This window comes from Salarias fasciatus, unplaced genomic scaffold (genome assembly GCF_902148845.1).
Source record: "Salarias fasciatus unplaced genomic scaffold, fSalaFa1.1, whole genome shotgun sequence".
Classification (NCBI taxonomy): Eukaryota; Metazoa; Chordata; class Actinopteri; order Blenniiformes; family Blenniidae; genus Salarias; species Salarias fasciatus.
In genome coordinates, this window is record NW_021941404.1 from 30,772 (window position 1) to 48,543 (window position 17,772).

A 17,772-nucleotide genomic window follows, 5' to 3' on the forward strand; every position below is an offset into this window, starting at 1 on the left:
CCGTACAACTCCCGCAAGATGGAAAAAATGCGGGCCGGGTCGTCACGCTCCACCCTCGGTCGAAACCTTATCTCCTCCCATGCCTCCCCCTCCAAATGGTCAACAATGAAAAGGGCCTGATCAGCAACAGAAAGGTGGCGAGTTCGCACGCATGCCTGTATCTCTTCAATCCACTCAGCTACACCCATACCTGATCTACCGTTAAACATGGGACACCTGCGATCCCTTGGTAACCACCAGCCGCTCCGCCACAACAGCAGGTGAACTACCAGCTGGATTTGCTGAGGCTGACGCTGCCCCATTGGGGTCCGAGTGAGACGCAGCACGCTCCCCACGCAGACGCTCGTTGTCCGCCTTCAGCTGCTGCACAAGCTCTCGGAGCTGCTGCACTTCCTCTTCCATACCGACAGACAACCCCACCTCAATTAGGTGCCTCTAACAGAACAATAACCAAAAAAAATGACAATGGTTAAATGAATGGGTGATCCTCCAAGGCAGTGCTGCTGTTTTGGCTCCAACACAAATCAGACAATGATTAAAACAGAATTAAGACTTTTAAACATAAATACATATATTTTAAAGTTGAAATCACGTCTCCGTCCTTTAATTGTGAATCCTGCCGACAACGCCAGAATGTGGCAGAATGAATGGGAGGGATAACCAAAATTCAACCAAATCAAAGACAACGCCACCTGGGGGCTTGCACCCCAGGATCTCAAATGCTAAACCAAATTAAACCAAAAAAACAAGGGCCCGCAGGTTCAAAGGATTCACTGGGACGGGAGACGTGAGTTCAAATTAAAACAAACTTTATTAAATTCCTAATGTTAAAATCAACAGACTAACTCAAAATAAATGGGGTTTGAGGCCTGCCAAACAAAACCAAACTGGACAGGGCTGGGGCTTACCACGACAGCGGTAACAGAAAGGGGGGAGGATCCAAAAACACACAGCACCCGTGACACAGCAAACCAAAAAGTGAAAACGGAACCACCACCAGGGAACCGCTGCCGCTCTGGGACCCCCAGCACCTTTCAAAAGAAAAGAAAATCAACAATTAAACTCACAAAATGATGGCAGCCCTCATACCCTGAAAACAAAAACCCAATACCTAAATATTCAAACGAAAGAGGAACAAAATAATTTATACGAAATGAAAGAAACAAATCATTACAAAATAACAAGAACCAAAGGGATAGAACAGAAAACAATAAAGCAACGTATTCACTATTAAACGCAATCGAACAGAAGAAGGAAAAACAGAAGAAAATCAGAAGAAAAAGTGCGTCTGCATTTCTAAAATTGCCCGAGCACGGCGCAGGCTCAAGCTCCTAGGCTCAACGCAGGAGAGCCACACTTCTCAAGGAGCCTGGGTGGTCCATCAGGCCCATAGGGCAGCAGGGTGTACTGAGGAGGCCGTGTGCGACGAGCAGGTGTCAAGCACATCCAAAGAAGGAGAGCCAAAACAGCAGTAAAGCCCGGGGTCAACTGCAGCTGATGACTGCACCACTGTAAAACAAACCATGAAATCACACCAAAATAATGAAATTAATCTAAACAATAAATCACTGTTCCCTACTGAGGAGGGATTGGCACACCTGGCAGCATGAAGGAGAGCATACACAGCCCGATACAGCAGCGGCGGCGGCTGCAGGAAACACCCCGCTCCCACACAGACTCCAGGGCAGTCCAGCTCCCTGTCAATTCACAGCTGTGAAACGCAGGGCTGGGGTAAATACACTGCTGAGGCCGCTAAGCGGACTAAAGAGAAACAGGACATGCGTACCTTTGGGGGAGGCCAAACACTATCCTGCACAGACACGCTGTCAGGACAACAGCCACATGTCTGTCAGTCCCATGAAGGAGGAAGAGGAAGGGCGGAGCAGGGATATTTATAGACGCCCAGTAATTAGAAGCCACACTGCCTCAAGTGGAGGGGAGTGCAACTCCCCACCATGCCACAAAAGAAAAAATTACAGCCCCAGGGAAAGATAGAATAAGTTATGCAATGTTGAAACATCTTAGCGACAATGCGCTTAATACGAGGGTGTACCCAAAAAAAAACGGAATTTGATTATAACTTTTTATTTATGACATTTCAAAATAAAACACCACCGTCGCCTTCAAAATAATCCCCATCTGCATTAATGCAGCGCTCCAGCCGTGTCTCCCACTTCACCAATGCGTCGTCAGACCCGCGCGTAAAAGTGCCGTTTTTTGCTGGCTGCGATTTTTCTATCACCTCCTCCACATCTGCAAACCGCTGTCCCTTCAGCTCCTTCTTCAACTTGGGGAACAAGAAAAAGTCACTCGAGGCTACATCTGGCGAATAAGGTGGATTGGAGAGGAGATTCATCTCATTCTTCGCCAGAAACTGCGTGACGCGCAGCGCCGTGTCCGCTGGCGCTCTGTGGTGGTGGATCAACCGGACTCCACTCCGCCACTCCGCGGGCCGCTTCCTCCTCACATCCTCACGGAGCCGTCTGAGGACTTCCATGTAGTAGTCCTGATTTACAGTCTGACCTGGAGGGACAAACTCGCTGTGGACGACACCCTGGACAGCCAAGAAGCAGCTCAGCATTGTTTTCACTGCTGAGCGGACCTGACGCGCGGACATCTGGTCCTTTTTAAACCACCCGAACCACTCATGAACCTGATTCTTCCCCAGAGCATCATCCTTGTAGGCTTGCTGCAACAAGGTGAGTGTTTCTGCTGCTGTTTTTTCCCAGCAAAAAGCAGAATTTAATGTTTGCGCGCTGCTCTGGCTTCCCAGTCAATGTCGCCATTTTGGAAAAAATCGCAGACCGTCTCTGCACTCTGTTGCTTTAAATAGCTCCTGGCAGGCGTCAGTGTAACTCTCAGAGCTCAAATATCTCACAGATGTGCATGAGGCTTACCTGCAGCACATCTCACGGCCAGAAGTCGGAACTCATTATTATTATTGTTTTCTGACCAAATTCCGGTTTTTTTTGGGTACCCCCTCGTATATTATTGATATTATTTAATAAAGTGTGGGAGTGTGGTAGAGTTCCAAAATGTTGGAAAATGGCTGTGGTTATTCCAGTTAGAAAGCCAGGAAAAGACCCAACGATAGCATCAAATTACAGGCCAATCGCATTAACGTCACACCTTGGTAAGATAATGGAGAGGATGGTTGTGGAAAGAATGAGTTTTTATGTTGAATCACACAATCTAGTTTCCCCGTTTCAGAGTAGGTTCAGGAAGGGCAGGTCAACAATGGATCCCATTGTAAAATTAGAGAGTGACATAAGGAAGGCACAAGGATGTAAGGAAGTAGTTGCAGCGGTTTTTTTCGATGTAGAAAAAGCTTATGATATGCTTTGGAAAGAAGGTGTGCTAATAAAAATTCGAAGGATTGGAATAGATGGAAAGATGTATAAATGGATTAAAAACTTTCTCAGTGATAGAGAGATTCAAATTAGAATTAATAGTAGCTTCTCAGAATGTCTGACAGTAGAAAATGGAGTGCCTCAAGGCAGTGTTATATCTCCTATCCTTTTTTCAATAATGATAAATGACATATTTGAAGGACTGGATTATTCTATTGGAAAATCATTATTTGCAGATGATGGGGCCATCTGGAAAAGAGGAAAGAATGGCTCATCTATTGTGAATGATTTGCAAAAAGCTGTTGATGCTGTTGAGGTGTGGGCGGGTAAATGGGGATTCAGGTTTTCTGTGGAAAAAACTAAAGTTATGTTTTTCTCATTTAGGAAAATTCAGGAAAGTGTCAAATTTCAACTGTATGGTAAAGATCTAGAAAGAGTTAATTGTGTGCGGTTTCTAGGTATGCAATTTGACTCCAAGTTGACTTGGCAAAACCATATTGGGAAGCTGATTAATAAATGCAAGAAGGCTATAAACATCATTAGGTGTTTAAGTAGTAAGGAATGGGGGGCAGATATGATTTCAATGAAAAGGTTATATGCTGGATTAATTAGATCTGTCATTGATTATGGCTGTATAGCTTATGGGTCTGCAGCAAAATCTGAACTACAGAAGCTAGATGTGATTCAAAGTACAGCACTTAGACTTTGTTCTGGAGCACTGAGATCATCTCCAGTGTGTGCGCTTCAGGTGGAAGTTGGGGAAATGCCGTTTGAGTTGAGGCGTCTGCAGCTGACATTGGCATATTATGTGAATTTAAAAGGACATAAGGATGATCATCCAACTAAGAGTGTACTTGTACCAACATGGGAGAACTCGAAAATTAAGAGAGAGACTTTTGGTATAGGGGTGCTAGGAAAAGCAGTAAAAGCTGGTATTGCAAATCTAGAGTTAAGTCCATCGATCATGTGTCAGCCGCACCCACCATGGTTGTTACCAGCTCCAGATGTTCATACTTCATTGCACAAGAAAGGTAAGAGTTTTAAGGGAGACAGTGGCCAATTGGCAATGAGATATATAAATAATTATTATGGATATTTACAGATATTCACTGATGGATCAAAAGATCCAGAGTCAGGGGCTGTTGCTGCGGCATGTGTAATACCAGAGTTTGATGTTAGGGTGTCTGCAAGAGTGTCTGACTTTGTATCTGTATATACGTCTGAGCTGGTAGCAATTATTATGCAGTGGCGGCTGCTGGTCTTCCAAAGAGGGGAAGCTCATTTTCAGCATACATTGTAATACAGTATGTGTAATCTGTTTTTTGTATGTAAATTCTATTAGCTTTCATGCCTTTTGTATGCCCTGTCAAAGTTAGACAGATCCTCAAAGCCCACTTGTGACCAGACAACACCTCCCTGAGATAGTTTCATCCAGAGGCATGGCCAGCAGTACATTTTATTGGTGACAGCGCTTCCAGTCAGCAGCTCACCTGGTCAGACCAGGACAGCTGAAAGGACCTGTTACTTTTCCCCACCTTTCGGCACCAGCTCAGTCTTAGGAGTTGATCTGTTATGCAGTTTAACACCAATTTTCTCTTCGTAAGGAAGACTATCAAATGGCTTCACCAAAATCCGGTCCACAACATTCACATTGTCTGCCGTTGTGTGCAGCTGGCGAGCAGCTGGAGCTGCTGGAGGCTGGAGCGCTGTGTGAGAGAAGGGGAGAAGCTCCACAGCTGCTCGTCGAGGACAGAAACCACAGAGTGACCGAAACGAGTCTCCAAACACAACACTAGTCGTTTTTCACAAACACAAAGGGCCCTAACTTGGTAGACTACGCCGAATCCGCCGGCTGTCAGCGGAGCGCAAAGTGCGCCGTCGGCGGATAAAGTCAACGGGGCGTGTCCAGAAAATTGTCCTAATTTCGTGAACCAGGCGCAGTCACGCCTCCATCCCGCCCACCGGCGCAGGTGGCGCAAGAGAGAGGAGAGAAAGTGGGTTTAACCCAGCTGAGCGCAATTTGACCAATCAAATGAACACCTCTCCTTTTTTTCAAAGAAGGACACTGCTACATTAACATGATGAAATACATTTTATTTCCTGACCTCAATACTAAACCATAGTGAAGCAACAATGTATATGACTGCATTTTGAAATAAATAATCTCTTGAAGAGCTTGGGGAGCCAGACAAATGAAATAAAAATGCAGACACCCTGCATTTAGAGGCTACATAAAGACTTTGTAGGGAAAGGGAAAATCTGTTTTTATTTGTGTGCATCATAACTCTTAAAGATACATTTGGGAAAGCACAAAGAATTACAGGTACCAATCACTCAGCGCAGCTGCACAGCGGAGCTGGGTGAGTCTACTTAGGACTGCTGGTTCAGTTGTCATCAGATCGATGTCCTCTGAAATGATTCCCTGTAATTCCTATCACACACATGGCATTCCGGCCATCCCAGACGAAGGATAATCATTTATGAGAGAATGGTGGCGACATCTGCTATCTGCTCCGTCCTCCGCTCTGCTTCACGTGTTGCCAGCATTCTTACCCCCCTCCAAAGGCCGCTATGGTCAGCCAGACTGTCATATGCAGTGTTTTTGCGCAGGAGCACATCAACAGGTTGCTTTTCTGTAATCTAATGCATTAGAAATTAAGGTAAAGAAACAAAATATTAAATCAAGTGGATCAGCAAAACTTCTGCCTCATATCTGCTTTATTAATGCCTCAAATCAGGTTTTAAAATGTATTGAACTTTTTACAGTGCGCATTTGCGCAGTGTACCTCTCACTCACACTCCGCGCACTCGTTTGCCTGATACACACACACACACACACGCCAACACACACAAAATAGTTGTATTATTAACTGTCAATAATAATCAAGAACATATTAAAATTAGTAAAATAAGTCTCCCCGGTTGCGCACCAGGACGGACACCTTCCCACACCGACCCGTCCTCACCCTGCTCATTTTATTCTGGGACTGCAGGCTCAACAGGACAAAGGTATTTATTCAGAAAATATGTTCGTTCTAAAATTAATTTTTGGAAACGAAAAATACATGGTTTGCTGTACTTTAATGGAGGATATAATATTTTACCTGAATCTGTAACTGGCACATCTGGAGACGCTGCAGTGCCCCTGCTGTCAATACCGTGCTCACTGTTGTGCTCAGATTTATTACATTAGTTTAAATAATAATAATAATAATAATAATAATAATAATAATAATAATAATAATAATTTTACACCATTTTATGTTATTATTATTTAGTTGTAAACTGACAGCAGCTTACAGTAATTCTCTACCTGGAGGTGACGCGTGAGCACTTCATGCGCCACTGCAGGTTCTACGCTGGACTGTACAGCAGCTGGAGGTCGGTCGGGTATTTTTGGGGCAGCAGCATTATATTTGTTTCGCTGTTTGGCCCGCGACTATTCTGACTCTGATTCAGAACATTCCTCCTCTTTACTCCAGTCAAGATCGCTGATGTCCGACACGTCTCCGCCATCCGATTCTCCCTCACTGACCTCCTGTATCCTTGCTAAAGCTTCTTCCACCTTATATCTTATTTATGCCTGTTTTTATTGTCTTTCTTTTGGGATTTGCTTGATATTTTTGGCCATCTGTCTGATTGTCTGCTGTCAGAGCTAGCCCCCTGTTCAGATGCGCGCATGAACCAAAACAAATCAATCACAGAAGAAAAAAAAAGCCCCGTGAAGTGCATCTTTTTAATCAGTCTAATAATAATAATAATAATAATAATAATAATAATAATAATAATAATAAATAAATAAATAATAAGTCTCACAGACCACTGTTGGCCTTTGGAGGTATAAATGCTTTGTAATATTATCTGTGTTATTGTTAGGACCTTATTTGCTTCAGAAAAACATACAAGACACATATTTAGGAAAAGTCAAAGAACTAGAGGGCAGGGGAATTATTTTTAACAGATTTATTTGAATTCTAAAAACCCAAATGGTCTGTCAGATCGTCTTGGATGTTCTAGTGCTAAAGAAGATAATAAAAACAATTATGTGGTTCATGAGTGATTTTGTGTATCTTTCATGACACTGACAAGCTGAAACCCTGCCTCTGAGGTTTTCTCAGACAAATTATCATCAGATCCTCCTCCCCAGCCTGCTCACACCTTCCGCAATAAACTCTCACTGCACCAGCTGATTCTGTCGAGCCCTCCCCCCTGGTGCGCCGCCACGCCCATCTCGGCGCAAGTGCAGCAGACCGGCCAGACACCCTCTTCTGCGCCTGTCGAAAATAGGAATGCGCTGCCTCCGCCGCTGATCATCGCCAAGTTGCGCTGTCAAATTAGAGCCTAAAGTCTCCAGGGATCAGCAAAGCCTCCGAATCAACTCAGAACAACAGAATGAAAAACTTCAGAAGCACTTTCGTGCATTTTTTTACTTCAAGATCGCTGATTTGCTCATTTCGCTGTCAATCAAGCTTGACACAGATCATCCAATCACCATGCAGAAGCTCAGCGTCCAGGCCAGCCCACTGCCCCATAGACCCCCAGAGACGCTGAGCGTCCGTGGGTGGGACCAGCCCAGCATTTTATCCAATGAGCGTCCAGTTTCACTGCAGCAGAACAACCCACTCTAGCTTCCGCATGGACGCTAAGCGTCCGGCTGTTTAAAGCGCCGTGCCGCTGCGAGGAGGAGTGAGAAGAAAGCCGAGTCAATTACTTGAGATAAGTAGCCGATTCTGAACAAAAGATGAACGTGTTGTAGCGCATATTTAGTCAATGAAATGTTCACACAACAGTAAATATTGGACCACTTATTTTTTGACATTTTAGGGGAAGTTGAGCTTCCCTTTCAGTCTTAGAGCAATCGCCACTGTTATTATGGCACTACAATGGGTGGAGCAGGTTAAACCACTCAGAGCAATAATCTGCACAGATTCGTTGTCAGCATTAGAAAACTTTAAATCAGGTAATGTCAGTGAACGAAGTGAACTTGTTGGTGAAGTATTGGTTCTTCTCCAGTCTATTCAAAATTTAGGAACTCACATCAGATTTGTTTGGGTTCCAGCTCATGTGGGCCTGGATAGGAATGAGCTGGCGGGTAAGTGTGCAAAATGGGCTTTAAGAGGAAGTACTGTCTCCATCCATTGTAAACTGTCTAAATCGGAGGTGAAGTCGATAATTAAAAAACACATGAGGAATTTGTGGCAGGACAGATGGGATGAAGAGTCCAAGGGGAGGGCTTATTATAATTTGAATCCAAAGGTTGGTTTGGGACGTCAGAGAATAAGGTTGAGGAAAGAAGAAGTAATATTCACAAGATTGAGAATAGGACACACTGGTCTGAACAAAACAGTGCAGTTAATGGGGAAACACAACTCTGGAGAATGTGATGAGTGTCATGAAGCAGAAACCATAGAGCATGTTCTGATTAGATGCAGAACCTATGAAAGAGAGAGAAGAGTTTTTAAAAGTAAGGTTGAGGACGAGAAGGTGATCTTCAGAGTGAAGGAAATTTTAGACAAGTCATCTGACCATGCAGTTGTTAAGTATTTATTTGAATATCTTAGGAGGACGGGGTTAATGAATAGAATCTAGGTTTTATTTATTTATTTATTTATTTATTTCCCCCTGTAGCTTGCATGCTACAGTTTTTCACTGTTAGTTTTGTGAGCCATAACTGTGAGAGTTCATTCACTCATTCATCAGGAGGGTGGCGGTAATGCGCTGATTATGCCGCGTCTGCCGTATAACAGCTAAAGAAGAAGAAGAAGAAGAAGAAGCTCAGCTCAGCTCAGCGTTTTCAGTACATGTCTCCAACATTTCCCCAGCATTTCCTTCGCTGATGTGGAAAGGATGGTGGAAGAGAAGTCAGTGACGAAAAAGTCACAGATGAAGAAAGGATACGTGTTTTTTCACAAAAAACTTCATAGAAAAGCACGAAGGTAAGTAGAGAGTTAGCATGTTAGCCTAAGTGCTACTGAACCCTAGCGACTGTATTTAGGCATACTTTTTCATGTGTAGATCCTGATAACCGTACTCAAACATTTAAGTTTCATTTGCAGCATGACGACAACAGTTTGTTCTCTTTATGGCTGTTTAAGTGAACGTCTTTTAGATATTATATTAGACGAATGCTATCATTGATCAGCCCAACAGCTTTCTCAGCTAACGTGTTTTTTGCATGTCTTCTCGTCACCATAGTATCAAATTTATTAGATGGCCAGGTGACAGTGAGGGCAAGGTGCCACCGGTCACAGAGGAAAAGCGAGGAGCCTCATAAACTAGAGGTTTGACCATAGAGAGCATAAATTCCCTGCCATTGCAGGATTTCTCCTCACTGCTGCTGCAGCTCTCTCTGACGTGCTGTCCATCCTAGCCTTATCTTGTACAGGAGCCTCGACTGCGCCCTTTTTCTTAGTCCTTTTATTTCACCTCATTCCATAGGTTATAAGTCTCTACTCTCTTCATCATTTACCTCCTCCCCCTTGGCAGTATTTTTCGCAAATTTAACATTCAGTTCCACTGCTTTGCGGACGACACCCAGCTCTACCTCTCTTGCAAGCCCAATTCCACGCTCCCACCCCCCTCCCTCATTTCCTGCCTTTCTGACATTAAGTCTTGGTTCACTGCAAATTTCCTCCAATTAAACAGCAATAAAACTGAAATCCTCCTAGTTGGCACTAAATCCACACTTGCTAAAGTTGACAGTTTTTCTCTCCCCATTGACAGCTCCTCGGTCTCCCCTTCCCCTCAGGTCAAGAGTCTGGGTGTCGTCCTCAACAGCACTCTCTCCTTCCAGTCTCACATAAATTGCATTACTCGGTCTGCTTACTTTCACCTCCGCAATATCAATCACTTCCGTCCCTCCCTCACTCCTCACGCTGCCTCCATCCTTGTCCACAGCCTTGTAACCTCCCGTATCGATTATTGTAATGCTCTCCTTTTCGGCCTCTCACAGAAATCACTCCATAAACTTCAACTGGTCCAGAATTCAGCTGCTCGAATCATCTCAAAGACCCCTTCTCACCACCACATCACCCCCATTCTCCAGCACCTGCACTGGCTCCCGGTCAAGCATAGGATTCATTTCAAAATTCTACTGTTCACTTTTAAGGTCATCAATAACCTCGCACCCCCATATCTGTGTGACCTCCTCCACATCTCCACTCCAGCTCGCTCCCTCAGATCCTCCTCCTCCATCCACCTCACTGTGCCCCCTGCCCGCCTCAGCACCATGGGGAGCAGGGCCTTCAGCCGCTCTGCTCCCCAGCTCTCTCCCCCCGGACCTCCGTAATCTGAACTCTCTGCCCCTCTTCAAGTCCAGACTTAAAACCCATCTGTTCAGATCTGCATACTCCACTTAGTTTTCTCCTACTATTCTCAGTTCCTAATGACATTATTTGCTGTGTTGTTACCTATGATTTTATTTATTATTATTATTGTTCCTCTCGTTGTTTTAACTTTGTAAAGTGTCCTTGAGTTCCCTGAAAGGCGCTTTGAAATAAAATGTATTATTATTACTGCTATGTTATCTGTTTCTGCAGAAGTAGATCTGTGGCCAGACAAGTAGATCTCCTCTTCCACCAGTCAACCAAACCAGCTTTTTGTGGTGTATTTCTATTGTACTAAATAAAATTGTGTGTGTGTGTGTGTGTGTGTGTGTGTGTGTGTGTGTGTAAAAATGTCATATTGTAAAGGTTATTTATTTTGGACAAAGCTGTTACCATCTATTACCTCTGACAATGACGTATTTCCATGATGTCATGTTCATCATTCTTATAAATGTTTGTACAGATGACACTTGCTGTTTACAGTGGACGTCTGATGGTGTTTTCCTGTAGCTGTGCAGCAGGAAAAGGGTTTTGCAACCACATTGTGGCCCTACTGCATCTGCGCATTATACACAGTATGGCCTGCAGACTGTCCCTCCATCTCTGGCCTGCACAAGCAATCTACAATGGCATAGAGCGAGAACTCAGGTGGGTGTTTAATAAGGTAGTTTATTTACTCTGTTTTCATTAAGTGCTTGTGTTTATGTTGTCTTTTTTGTGTCATGAAATTAATTAAAAAAAACACACACAGACTGTGTATTACTACAATTCTCTGCAAAAATGAACATATTTCACCGATGATTTCAGGGAATTCATCCAGAACCTGAGTGATGTGGTGGTGTGAAAGCCAACAACAGCTGGTGAGAGTGGTCTTCAGTCCACACTGTACCAGGCATATGCAGGTAATAATATTCAACATTTCACTTTTGCAACCGCTAAATGCTAATGCCTTTGTGTAATAATGGCCAAATGTAACTACTGTAACTACATTTTCCCAAAATAGAAGCACAAATAAGTAGAGGCTTTATGTATCTTTTTTTAGGACCGTTTCCTGACCCTGACTTGATGGCGGCTGGACCCAGACTGCGTGAGGAACAACCCCAGCCCCTCAGTGCTCCTGTGTTGGATGGCTTGTCTGAAATAGAGCAGTTTCCATCTAAGTGTGGCCCTGTCCCACATGGATGCCCCATATCATACCTTTGTCCACCTGAAACATCCAGTGATCTTATCCAGCACCACTTGGCTCCTGAATTGAGAAGGGTCTGGCTGCAGACCGCACCTCTCAGGCCTGTTGTGGAAATTCTATTAATAAATGCACCAACGATGAGTTCCTTATTGGTTCCTTTATTTCCAGTTGCAACAGGAGAGAAGTCACCACTGCTCAGTCAGTGTGAGTTCTAAAGTTCTGTGAAACAGACTGATATTTATACCCCGGCCTGAACCCCTGGGGCCAGGGGCAGACATGTTAATGTCATTAACATGTCTTAGAGGCTGCCCTCAGATAGGAAGGGACACATATTTAACATATGAAGTGACAAAGGAACAAACTCCAACCACCCAACCTACTTCAACCCCCTGTGGCTGCTGATGCATCAGAGAAGAACAGCATACACCACAGATACCATTTGGAGATTACACCCGGTCAGGGGGAGACACATCTGCTTAAAATGCAACAGGGCAAACAGGAGAGAACCCCCATTTGGGTTTCTTGGTGTCAGGAGTCCAGGGGGGCCGTCTGCTAAGGAGTCTACTTAAAGTTGATAACCATCACTTGCATCAAATACATAAAATTTCCATTACAGTTTCCCCCTTTTGATTAAATCAAATACATTTCAATCATCATTATTGAATGGAAAATTTTACTCAAACATACAGTATGCAACTTTAAATCTTCAAGCAGCAGCATAGTCAGGGTTCTAGCACAGTTTCCCAATAAGAGCGCAAAACCCCTCCTTTCTCGACAAGAAGGAAATTCAAGGCCACTCTGTTCTGCAGGCTCATGACACGCATGGTTTTCTGTTCGTCTGTGAGAGTCAAAACGATACAGCTGGAATTACGAAGTCCTCGTGCTCCTGTGTGGACTGTTTTCCACAATAGATTGTCTTGAGGTCCCATGAGGTCTGCGATGTGTCTGTGCTGAGGCGAAGGTGCTGTTGTCGTCTGAGGCAACAGCTTCATCAGGAATCAGAACATCTTCATCGTTGCCTCGTGGAGGGTGGACTACCTCACACGGGAGTTGATCTCAGGGATTATTCTGCCCTGTGGCTGGGAGATCAACTTAACAGCAGGGTTGTTGGAAGGGGTCTTGCCAGGGTCTTGTCTTCCAATGTTTTCTTCAGCAGCCCTTTACCCGGACCCGATCTCCTGGTTTCAGCTGATGACGAAGTCCTTCAGCAGGGCGAGGGAGAGCTTCTTTCATGGTCTGTCGGTCATGGAGACTCTGTCTTCTCGGAGTTGCATCCTCCAGCGTCTGTGGAGTGGCTGCTGCCTCCTCCTGGGTTGACCTCTTGTTTTGTGACTTCAAAGGATGACCTGGAACTCTTTCCATGTACATCCTGTGACTGTCTGTCCCCATTGGAGTTGAAGCGTTGTTGAACTGCAGTCATGGCATCTGAAAAAGAAGAAGAGAAACAGAGACAGACCTCCCTACCCTAACTTTGAACTAAGCCAAATCTTTAAACACATAACATAAATATTCGTTTAATCTAATGTTCCCTATCGTAACATGACCATTAAGAATCCTATGAAAACCTAGAAGTCAGTTACTGCTTCATTGTAAAAACTTTGACTCATTAGTTTCAACCTGAACCTTCATTGATACTAAATCATCATTGCACATTACCAAATTAACCCTTGACCTTGTATAACCTAAAGAAGTCCTTAAGCATAATCCAAGAATTTAGTGTCAAATTCAACATTATATCCCAGATAAAATGTTAGAATTGATCAGCCAATTTCTTCCCTCTGACATGCTGGAACTGCTGAAATGATAGAAAACAAAGTTAGACAATAATTCCATCATCCATATTCATCATATGATGGTATTGATGGAGGTGTTGGGTTCCAGGATCTTTGTCACCTGTTGGAAAAACTGTGAGTCTGGTTTAGAGTTAGTGAATTATTTCTGTTAGTTTAAGTGTTAGTCATATCATGCTTGAGACATGCCAGTTCAGTTAGAAACAAGCAAACAAACAACAAACAAACAAAACATTTAACATCCTATCAGGAGCTGATGAAACATCCCTCCATAAAGCTGGATGCTGAGCGGAGCGCATCACAGCAGCACATCCACCCATTTGGTGAGTGTGTCAACCCCCACCATATGATAGTTCTTCCCATCCACAGGGGTCAGTTCATCAGATGATCACAGGAAAGTCTGGTGAGGATGAGCAGCTCTCTCCACAGGCTCGACCCGGCCTGCATTGTGAGCAGCACGCCCCAAACATTTTTTACAACGCTGTTCCACGACTACTGAGAATCCTTTAGTGGACGGCAGTGATGTAATCTGTTGAACCGTTCCCCCTTTTTGACACATGGTCAGAACCAGGTGCAACTCTGCAGTTTGAGCAGAGTAGTGAGCAGGGAACCAGAGGGAACCAGAGGTCAAAGTTTCATAATCTGAACAGACAGTGAACCCAACCCGGTTCTTCCTCTGCCTTGAGGGTCCATGGAACCGGTTCCCCAGCTGCGAAAATGCGACCCATAGATGCCTCTGTTTAGAGAACACTTGTGACCTTACCCAAAGAGATGCTGCAAACAATGTCAGGGTGTCAACTTGACACTAGGCCTCTGTAGGTGAGCAGACCAGAAGATCATCTACATACTACAAGAGGAAGAGCAAAAGATAAGAGAGGAGGACACGCAGTACTGAATTGTAAATAACCTTGCCACAGCCATGTGAAGGTGTTGGTTTCCCTTGGAATTCAAATGCAAACCAGCACATCTGGGTGAGCTGGGGCAGAGAAGAATGCATTTGAAAAGGTCCACCACAGAGAAGAACGCTGCTGTTGGTTCTCTTGCTCTGTGTCCTGACCTCCTGCAGTGTGAAAAACACATCTCTGCAGACTTAAACTCCAAATTAATTTAAAATTACTGAATGTGCTGTGCAACCACTGTCTACATAAAATCTCAGCACTGGTCAAAAATTAAGGTCTTAAGATTATTGATCACAAAAAAACTTTTACACATCACAAAAAAGTTGACCAGAAAATGTTAATTCTCCCCCTTTAAACTGGTGTTTCCTCATCATGCAAGCACCAGTTTAAAATATATCTGTGATCAATGGTGGCATTTAAAAACAGACTTGTAACAGAATGATTTTTCACCATGAAAATACCATTCTACTGCATTCTCTTCGTATCACTTACTCTTCTCGTTCTTTACACTTTCCCTTCACCATCTTATCACTTTCATCATCTCCTCCTCTTAACCTGCTTTTCTCTGACTACAAATCTGTCTTTTACCTGATTTCTTTTTCCCATTTAAACTTTACATTTTTCCAAACTCTTTTGGGAAAAAGGCACTTCATTTAACTGGAACCTTCCACTTTGCTGCAAAGCAGCCACACATTCAGTAATCCTTCTAGTCTACATGAACCCATCATGCTCTTCTCTCACTTGCAGTATCACATCAACCATGATCTCATGACGATTTGCCGACAGTGCCGGACTTACAAATTAGCCACTGAATAATTATTTGCCCAAAACATAAAACATAAACCATACACATATTTCAGACCTCACCATGCACTCACTCACATCCAAGACACTTCCTGGATGTGGAAAATCACACCTTTCTTCCAAAACCCAAACTACACCCCACAGATTGAAACTGGTGCAGTAGGTGTCCACTGAGTACAAAGCCAGAGCTCTAACACACCAAAAAGATCAACACCATGTATTCCAGGCCTTCAGATCACTCAAACTTCCACATTCATACTCAAAACATCGATGTTTTTTCCACTGAATACATTCACACTCGCACAGGTACATTTGGGTTTCCCGTAAAAACAACTAATTTAGATGATTTAAAAGTTTCTAATTTTTCATTTTGGTATATTCTGAAGTCAATTTATTACAGTTCAGAGTCAGTCTGACTTTCCCTACTCTCCCCACAGCCTCTGCAGCAGCTGTGGGCAGGGATTGTGAAACTGTCCCTCCTCTTTCTTAAAATCCTATTTCGCTTCCATTCTTATTGTCTATTTGCAGTTTACTCTTCTTTTTTTTCTCTCTCTCTCTTGTTAAGTTTATTGATTTTGTTTTTATTTTCTTTAGAGCTTGAAAATATACTAACACGTCAGCTGCACAGTGCGCTGGGCAGGAAAGACATTTGAAGCAAAGATCCTTCACCCCCCCTCACAGAGTGAACTGTGAAGGAGTGAAGGAGACCACAGTCCCACACCAAGTGTGAAACATCAAGTTTGTCATTTTGTCCTGTGTCTCTCTGAACAGCTGTTTTTCATAACTTTCATCTAGACCATCATAGCAGGAATAGGACGTACAGTGCAAATCTGCTGCTTCCATAACAACTAAGGAAGACACCACTCGATCATAAATCTTTTCAGCCAATTGCAAACTAGTTGGTTGTTGACCAAGTCTCCACTGATACACACAGCTGGGTGTCAGTGGACAATCTTTCACCATTGTGAATTTGCTCATATTGTCCTCCACAGGAACAACTGGGGCCCAGCCCCTCAGGTCCTGACACAACCGCGAGCCTGAGTTTACTATTAGACCTCTACCCAGTAGATTGATCGGGCATAATTTTGATAGAAGAAATTTGTGAGTGAACTGTGGTCCTGTAGAGGGTGAACAGGCTGCTGGCGCTGTAAACCACTCTCTCTGCTGATGCTCAGATGTGGCTGGAGTTTATGGAATCCTCACTCAGTCTTAGACCTGGAGTGAGGAAGCCATGCTGTATGACTGAATGGGTGGCTCCTGTGTCCACCATAAATACTACAATGTGACTTCTTGTATCGCTAAGTGTCTATATATGCACGTGTGTGATGTCTCGCATATGCTTGTGTGTGTGTCATGTCTCACTTCCCTTTTCTGTCGCTGTTGAAATCTCATCAATGGAATCCACCTTCCTGGAGTCGCCTCCCCCCTCTCACACCATCAGTCTGCGGCTCTTGGTTGTCCAACGTCCATGCTGTCAACACATGAAACAGCAACCAAAATCCCTTCTGTGTTGACCTCCTCTTCCACAACCTCCTCTTTTGTGGCCACATCTTCTCTGACTTCCTTGGACAGGTGCAGATCCGGAGCACATGGTCAGAGCCGCCTTATGAAGTGCAGCATCTCACTTGGCAGTTTGTGCAGCGGCCTGTTTCCTGAGCCTGTGTTTGGGCATGGCTGCAAAGCCTCCTCAGCAGAGACGGATCTCAGGTCTCAGGCTCATGTAGAGGTGGCTCACATGAGCTGCTGTGTTGGAAGACAGTCCATCCATGATTGTAGCACACAGAAGTCTTTCCCAGGAACCTGTGTCATTCCCCAGTGTTGTAGGACGCTGCAGACCAGAGTGAAGATTGACGATGTCTTCTGCACGATGCATGAAATCCTCCACCATTTTCTGAGGGCCCTGCTTCAAGGTTCTCAGGGCTGTCAAGGCCATGCGATGTGAGGCATTGTCTGCGTGGTCCCAGTCCAGGTCTCTCATGTGGCTCCATCTCCTGCTGGGTCGCCTGCTGAGGGTGAGGGTGCCTGGTGTTGCTGCTGGTGGCGAGGGCTTTTCTCATCTCTGCTCCAGTGGGTCTGAATTCTTTTCAGAATACTTAAAACTCATGTCCAAATGCCTGTCCATTTTCGGTAATGGTGGAATCTGCACCCTGGGATCTGGTGGACGCAGAACGCTGACGTTGGCGAGTGTGTGGCGGAGCTCTCACAGGACTGTGATCTCGGCATCTGTTCGTAGCAGAATCTGAATCAGCGTTTCCTCTGGCTTGATCGTCTGCTGCTGCTGATGGTGTCTGCTGGTGGTGGCGAGGGGAATGCGAGTCCAGGTCAGGGTCCACTTTCAGCGCAGTCAGTCCCTGTATAGCAGGAGCATAGGCCAGGAAGGTGAAGCACCACTGTTTGAATTAGTGTACGGCGGGGGCC